The sequence below is a fragment of the Aristolochia californica genome, unplaced genomic scaffold (genome assembly GCF_029961685.1).
Source record: "Aristolochia californica isolate CCGP_79_NKW_82.1479 unplaced genomic scaffold, dmAriCali1.0.hap1 SCAF_3, whole genome shotgun sequence".
Lineage (NCBI taxonomy): Eukaryota > Viridiplantae > Streptophyta > Magnoliopsida > Piperales > Aristolochiaceae > Aristolochia > Aristolochia californica.
In genome coordinates this window covers 15,260,597-15,268,323 of record NW_027181992.1, presented here as the reverse complement: position 1 = coordinate 15,268,323, position 7,727 = coordinate 15,260,597, and the positions used below count along the sequence as shown (strand labels likewise).

The 7,727-nt window shown below is 32.0% G+C and overlaps 1 pseudogene; it reads left to right on the top strand.

The window, feature by feature from the left end:
- Positions 1-695: 695 nt before the first annotated feature.
- On the top strand, positions 696-1,989 carry LOC137959390 (zinc finger BED domain-containing protein RICESLEEPER 1-like; annotated as a pseudogene).
- The last annotated feature ends 5,738 nt before the right edge of the window (positions 1,990-7,727 follow it).

Sequence of the window (7,727 nt, the reverse complement as noted above, 5' to 3'; positions counted from 1 at the left end):
TGGCCATATATAGTGACTCAACTCCACCAGAGTCATATCCCTCTAGAACTATTAATGTAATAGAAGTGAGCCTAGATGAAGATCCCCTAAATGAGGATGAAAGTGACTCTACCCATAGTTCAAAAAGACAAAAAAGGTCTCATGTGTGATTAGAATTCAAAGAAGTCTCACTTCATGGAACAAAAAAGGCTCAATGTGCTCATTGTAAAACCAATTTGAGTGTTATTAGTAGTGGAGTGACCATACATATGAGTCGACATTTGAAATGTTGTCCTGGTAGAAAAGTGGCAAAGAGAAAACAAAAAACCATAAACTTTCAACCAATGGGGGCTAATGTTGATTAGAGTCCATCTAGACTTCCTTTTGGGGATTTTGGAGGCAAATATGATCAAGCTAAAATGAAAGTACTCATTGCTCATTGGATTCTTATGCATGAGCATCCATTCATGATATTAGAAGAGGAGACATTTAATTTTTTAATGAAGATGGAAAATGTGAATTATAAAAAAATATCCCGTAAGACCATTAAGGTGTGTATGGAGGTGTACAAGGCAGAGAAAAATAAATTAATTTTTTTATTAAAAGAGATTAAAAAGATTAGTCTTACCACGGATCTTTGGAAGTCCCAGAATCAAGAGATTGAATACATGGTTATTATTGGGCATTTTATTGATAGTAATTGAAAAGCTACAAAAATGAGTCTTGAGTTTTGTGCATGTTCTCCTCATCGTCGTGGTGTTGACATAACAGATACTATTGACAAGTGTTTGAAAAATTGGGAAATAAAAAATAAAGTATTTAGTATCTCAGTTGATAATGCTGCATATAATGATGTTTGTTTGAGAGTTTTGAAAAAAGATTTTTCAAGAAAGAAGAAAATTGGTTTGTGATGGGAAGTTATTTCATGTGCATTGTTGCGCTCATATTATGAACTTATTAATCCAAGATGGTCTTGTTCAGATTAAGGATATCATTGAGAATTTGCGTGAGTGTCAAATTCATAAATCTATTTGAGGCTAGACTTCACACTTTTTTTCTGAAATTGTACAACAACTAGAACTAGGTGAAAAGAAATGGGTTATTGATTGTCCAACTCGTTGGAACTCCACTTATGACATGTTGTCTTTTGCATTAAAATTCAAAGATGCATTCCCTAGATTTCAATTTAGAGAACCAACTTATGATTGTTTGCCAAGTCTTGATGAATGAGAAAAGGTTGAAATGGTGTGTGAGATTCTAAAAGTTTTTATTGTAGTTACTAATATAATTTCTGGGAGTGACTACCCTACTTCTAATTTGTACCTTAGTGAGGTATATTGGGTAAAAGAAGTTCTGAATTTTCATTCTAAAAATGAAAATGTTTTCATTAGGACAATGGTTAGTAGAATGAAAGAGAAATTTGAGAAGCAGTGAAGTGAATGCAATTTGTTGATAGTTGTTGCTTCAATTTTGGATCCAAATGTCAAATTAAGGTTGATTGAAATGTATTTTCCAGAGATATATTATGAGGAGGAAGCTACGATGAATATAAACTTAGTTCGATGCACCTTATATGAGATTTATGATGAATACGTATCATTGTATAATGTGGATATTAGGAAGGAAGGGATTTCTTCAAGTACTAACTCTATGGGTGTTTCCACAAGTCGTAGATCATATTCTTCATCAAGTTCAGGTTGGTCAAAGTTAATTACATATATGAAACAAATGGAAGTAGTTAATTCACCAAGGTCAAAATTGGAAAATTATCTTGAAGAAGGTGTGTATATTTGTGAGGAAACTTCACAATATGATTTTTATGTTTCAGAATGGTGGAAAGTGAATCATATAAAATTTTGGGTATTATCTAAGATGCCACCAGACATCCTTATAATTCCTATATCCAGAGTAGCTTCAGAGTCTACCTTTGGTACTGATAGTAGAGTAATAGACTCGTATCATTCTTTCTTGGCACCAAATACAGTTCAAGTTTTGATTTGTGGCAGTTAATGGGTTTGGGCTCTTCGCGGTGTCAAGAAAAATCAAAAGTCGAATTTCTTTTGAATAATTATTTATTATGATATTTTTTAGTATATTTTTAGTTTTATTTATTAAATTTATGTTTTATAATTATGGCCTAGAAGAAGATTGTGGGGATAATGCTACCAGTTACATGACTTTTCATGTTTTTCTCATCATGGCAATTTTAATATTTTAAACTAAATTAAGTAACTAGTACAGGAAGAGCATTTTTTTATTTGGCAATAATAAGTTTAATTTTTTTTTTGTCATAGGTGGAGATTTTGCTCATGCGGGAACTTAGTATATTGTTTCCTAGCATGAAGATAAAGAGTTGTAGTTTATAAATTTATACTGGATTAATAGTTTTTATTTGGGTGATTGTAAATTGATATTGATATTTCATTTAATTTTTTTGTGTTTGATTATTGTATAAAGTTTATTCATAATATTATGCAGTGTTTATGGAGTGTATAGACAATTTTATGCAAGTATTATGTACATAGATTATGCCCAATTTTATGTAAAATATATGCATAATTTTATATACAATTTATTTGATATGTATTTTTTGAAAAATTTTAAATGTATGTAGGAGCTCGAACTCAAGACATGTAATTTTTGAAAAAATTTAAATGTATGTTGGAGCTCGAACTCAAGACATGTGTTTTTTGAAAAGTTTTAAATGTATGTTGGAGTTCGAGCTCGAGCTCGAACTCAGTTAAAATTATTTGGCTTGAACTTGATAACAAGTTTAGACTCGAGGTTGGGCTTGGCTCGAACTCGAGGTTGGGCTCGGCTCGAACCCCAGTTTGAAATATTTAAATCAAACTAGGCTCAAACTTAGGCAAGTTCGGTCTCGACTCGGCTCAATGCCACCCCTAACAAATAAGATACAATTTATAAAAAAAATGCCTTAAATAAGACACTTTTGTTATCAACTAGTTGATTAATAGTATGAAAGACACTAGAAGAAAAATGGGTCCTACTAACAAAACACCCGCTAGTGAATTTATTTTTGTTGGCAAAAAAGCCTCTCCTAGTTGTTGAATTTCTAGAAAAGAGGAAAACTTCATTGACTTGTTGTAATCTGAATACACGTGCCCCTATTTATAATAGAGTAGAGTAATAAAATCTAATTACAATTAAAGTACCCTTGTTCCAATTACACCCAAAGTATAACACTTAAAGATAAGTCCTAGTATAATTAAACAACTCAACATAAATAGAAGAATAACATAACTAAAACACCTTGATACTGAGACTCTTCTATGAGACCTCCTTCTGTGAAAATCCCGTAAGACTCTAACATATTAATTTTGGCTCTGTGAGACTTCTTACTATGAGAGTCATGTAAGAGTCTTCCATATGTTCTCTTCAACAGTCTCCTCCAACTGGAGTTTATAATTTCAACTTGTAATGAAAAGGATTATTGGTCTTCAATTTTCCTTGCCGCAAAAAATTCTTTATAGACGCAAAAACTTCATATTTTGTGCTCCCCTTTTCTTGAATATTTTAGTCACATAAAAGTTACCATAACATGTGGAACAAAATATATTTTTTTTGTAGTTCTTCTTCTCCTGCTCCCCCTCAAGCTGGGGATAAAAAGGACATAGAGATCCAACTTGGACAAAACACAACATGGGAGAAGAAAATCACTCCTAGTTGTATAACAAAACTCCATACACCAGTCAAAACGATCATAGATTGAAACACACTCTGCTCAATTTTAAAATTGGAAAACTAGCCCAATGTTAGGGCTAAAAAAAGAGACTACTCACTTTTTAAGGATAGCTTAAACAGAAATCACTTCTTGGATGAAGAATAAAAAACTTGACTTAAGGTGAATATTTGGAAAATTCCTATAGTTTTTAGGTAGTGGTCTAGGCATTGTTCTGAAGTGATAAAAACACTAGATGATAAACTAAGGAAATACTTGAGGAAAACAACTTTAACCGGAAGAACGCGACAATGAAACACTTATACTTCCAAAGGAATCCTTTTTTTTTTTTGGGAAAACTAGGGGAGATTATAATGGTAGAACTTAATAAACTTGACCAAGAATAACTTTTTTTTGGGTGATCATATTTTTCAGAGTTAACTATGCGAAAGATATACAACCAAGTAACAAAAACACAAAACTTGAAAACAACTTTGATGCTAGATATTGCATATCTTGAATGAGCACATCATGGAGTGATTAAGTCGGACCAAATATTTCTGATTAGAAGAAAATTTTGGCTAAAAAACTCAGCTTTTAGGAGAAAATGAAACTCAAATCACATCAATGACTAGAGAGATAATAGGAAAAAAAATAGGGGAAAATGAAAGATTCTGGGCGGAACTGACCTTTGATACTTCTGATATCAATATCTCCAAAACTAGTATCCAGAATCACAAATGGCTTGTTTCTCAAGAACCTAGACTCAAATATATTTAATTTTATATCTAATTTGATATTAAAATATTCATTTTTGAATCTCGTATGACCTCTTGAGTCTCTTCATTCTGTAGCTTGACCCTTTCCGACTCCAATGCAAATATCTCCTTAAATATAGATCTGATTGACATTAAAGTTTCTCTTTATGAAACTAGACTTCAATAGTTTTCATAAAATAAGGTTAATTTGAGATAAATAAGCTGATATGTGTAGGGAAATTTTAATATGACCATTGACTCTTTCAAGATTGATATCTCCCTCTAGAAAACTCATATTGAGAATTGGTTGAATAGGTAAAAAAATAGACTTACAAATATTTCTTTGGATATATAATTCTCCCTGTAAAGTATTATTCTTGATGGCATATGATGGCTCAAAATTTTAATCATTCTACTGCTGCTCAAACCTCACTTGCAGTCTGACCTTTTCTGCTTTAAATATCAATTTCGATTTGTAGAAAAATATGATTGCCTTAATTCATTTTGAGTTGGAAAGTAGATTCAAAGATATTTTCGCCAATATATAATTTGAAATATTAAAATCTCAGAATGGAGGTGTGAACGCCATGAAAATAAAGGATATTGGTACTAGAAAGAGAGAGAAAAGATAGAATACGAACTTAAAGTAGAGATGATATATCAGAAAGGGATCACATTATCTTTGAGGGTTGACCATGTCAACTCACAGAACATGCTCTGATACCATGTTGAATTTCTAAAAAAGAGAAAAACTTCATTGACTTATTATAATTTGAGTACATGAGCCTCTATTTATAATAGAGGAAAGTAATAGAGTCTAATTACAATTAAAGTACCCTTGTCCCAATTACACCCAAAGTCTAACACTTAAAGATAAGTCCTAGCATAATTAAACAACTCAACATATATAGAAGACTAACATAACTAAAATATTTTTACACTGAGACTCTTCTGTGAGACTCCTGTAAGACTCCATATTGATTTTGGTTTCGTGAGACTTCTTACTATGAGAGTCATGTAAGAGTTTTCGATATCTTTTATTCAACACTAATGAAATTCCAAATTCACTGGGACAAGTCGACTTTCTCCCAAGGAATTCTAAAAATTTGATGGGAGAGTGCTTCCAAGGAATTTTAGTTATTAAATGCAATTTAAAAATAATCAATTTTCCAAGAAAGTAAAATTACATAATGTAATATATATTTTTAAACTATTTTTACATCAATTTTAGAGTTTGTTGGGAGAGATTTTTACTAGTGAATTGGAGTGTTGAAGTAGTTTGACTGGTATTCTATGTAATTATGAGAGTGAGTGGCATAAGTTATAATTAGTGGTTAGTTTAAGTGTTCTTTTTTATTCTTATGTATTAGGGCATCCATGCCCCACCTATATAAATAGGAAAGAGAGGGGGAAGAGCTCAAATTCATGCTCTCTCTTAACCCATAAAGTTTCTCTCCTCAATTATTGCTCTTTCCATCTCCTTACTCATCTTCTCCACTCTTCTTCCTTCTTTCTTCTTCTTTCTTCTTCTTTTTCTCAGACCAAGTTATCCATGGATTAAACCCTAGAATTCAACATAGTATCAAAGCTGAAATTCTAGGTTTTAAAGTAAATTTGATCAAGTTATGAAATTTTAGTGGAAAAGAAACTCAATTCTGCCATCAAACAACAAAACGTTTGGCTAATTTGAAGAGGAACAAAAGGCTGAAGTCAATTCAGCAAGTTCACTCTTTAATCGGTTAAGTTTCACCTTATGTTTCACAGTATGAGGGTTTCAATTCAAATTTTTGATAGTCACTTTTTTACTCAAGCCTAATTATCCCCCTCAAAATTAATTTTTTTCTTCATGTTAAATGACCGAAATCACTTTTTTTTACATTTGCATGAGTTTCCTTCATTCCTTGTTTTTTTTATTTAATGTTTATGCCAAAAATTCTTCCTTATGAATGCTAAAAGGCTTCTTGAATATCTCCTTAATTTCTGGTTTGTTGAAGGAGTGGCTGCTCAATTAAGTTGTTATAACCCTAAGTTAGGGTTCGAAGAATAGTTTTGGAAAGTAATCAATAGTTCTTGTTTTTTTTATTGCTTTCTTACCAGCACCTACTTCATTTTCCCCATTTTTAATCACCATTGGTTATTGAGTTATTAGAATTCTGGTTTAGAATCTGAAACAACAAAAGAAAATTCGAAAAAGGAGTCATGTTTGTGTGATCTTTTGGTTGGTTTCCATGCTTGTTACATGCTGAATTTGATTACTTGACATTACATAGTTTTGCATTTCATAGCTTCAAATATTTGTTATTTTTGATAAATTCTTGTCCTCTTTCCTCCTAACTTAACCTAAAGGTGCTGGTTTTCTAAAAAAAAAAAGTTATTTTATAAGTCATAATGTGTGAATTGTCAAATACTTCCTCTTCCTCTACATATGCTGATTTTAGCAAAGGCAATTCCTTGATGATTACTACAATTCCACTTAAATACTTGATTAATTACTTGTCTAGGTCCCAATGTGTGAAATATTTTCTTATTACTAGAGACATTGTTGAGCATATAACTCAGCCACCTATGCATGTGGATTGTTGAAAGTCATAAACAAGCTTAGGTGGTATTGTTGTAAATATCTTATGTTTTTTGTCTATCCTTCACTCATAATAGGGTGAAGGTTATACTTCTCAATTATGTTCTCTTGAGACCTATAAATAAAGGTTAAGGGGTAGGGTGTGTTGTATGAACACAACCCTCATTCTTCATCCTCTTTCTCTCCCAAATTCGTCATTCTTCCTCTTCTCCTCAACCCTCTCTCCACAACTCTTCTCCTTCTTATCACCCCTTAAATCTCTTCTACTTTGATCATACATCATAGAATCCTAAGTCTCAACATTGTATTAGAGCAGAAAGCTTAGGATTCCCTTTTTTCTGCTCGATTGGTTACTATGCTTTGATCAAGACTTCGACAAGTCTACTTGGCTGATGGGCATCCAGAGAACACATCGATTATCTACTATGTTTATGTGAAGATCGATTTATAATATCTCGAATGCATCCCTGGCCTCAGTTCTTTGTCAGTGGAAAAATTATTCCGCTCATTTAAAAATTTTCTCTTTGTTGTTTGATATTTGGCTACACATTTTTAAATTTCTTGTTGTGGAACACCTTGGTAATTTTATCTTTTGAAGTTCCATGTGAGAACTCTCGAATCAATGGATTGTTACCCCTTATTGAAGATCTACTATTAAAGGCTCTAGTTTTGAAATTTTCTAGTAGCTGAAAGGAGACGTAGGCTGATAGTTTTTTTATATCGCTTCAGTGTC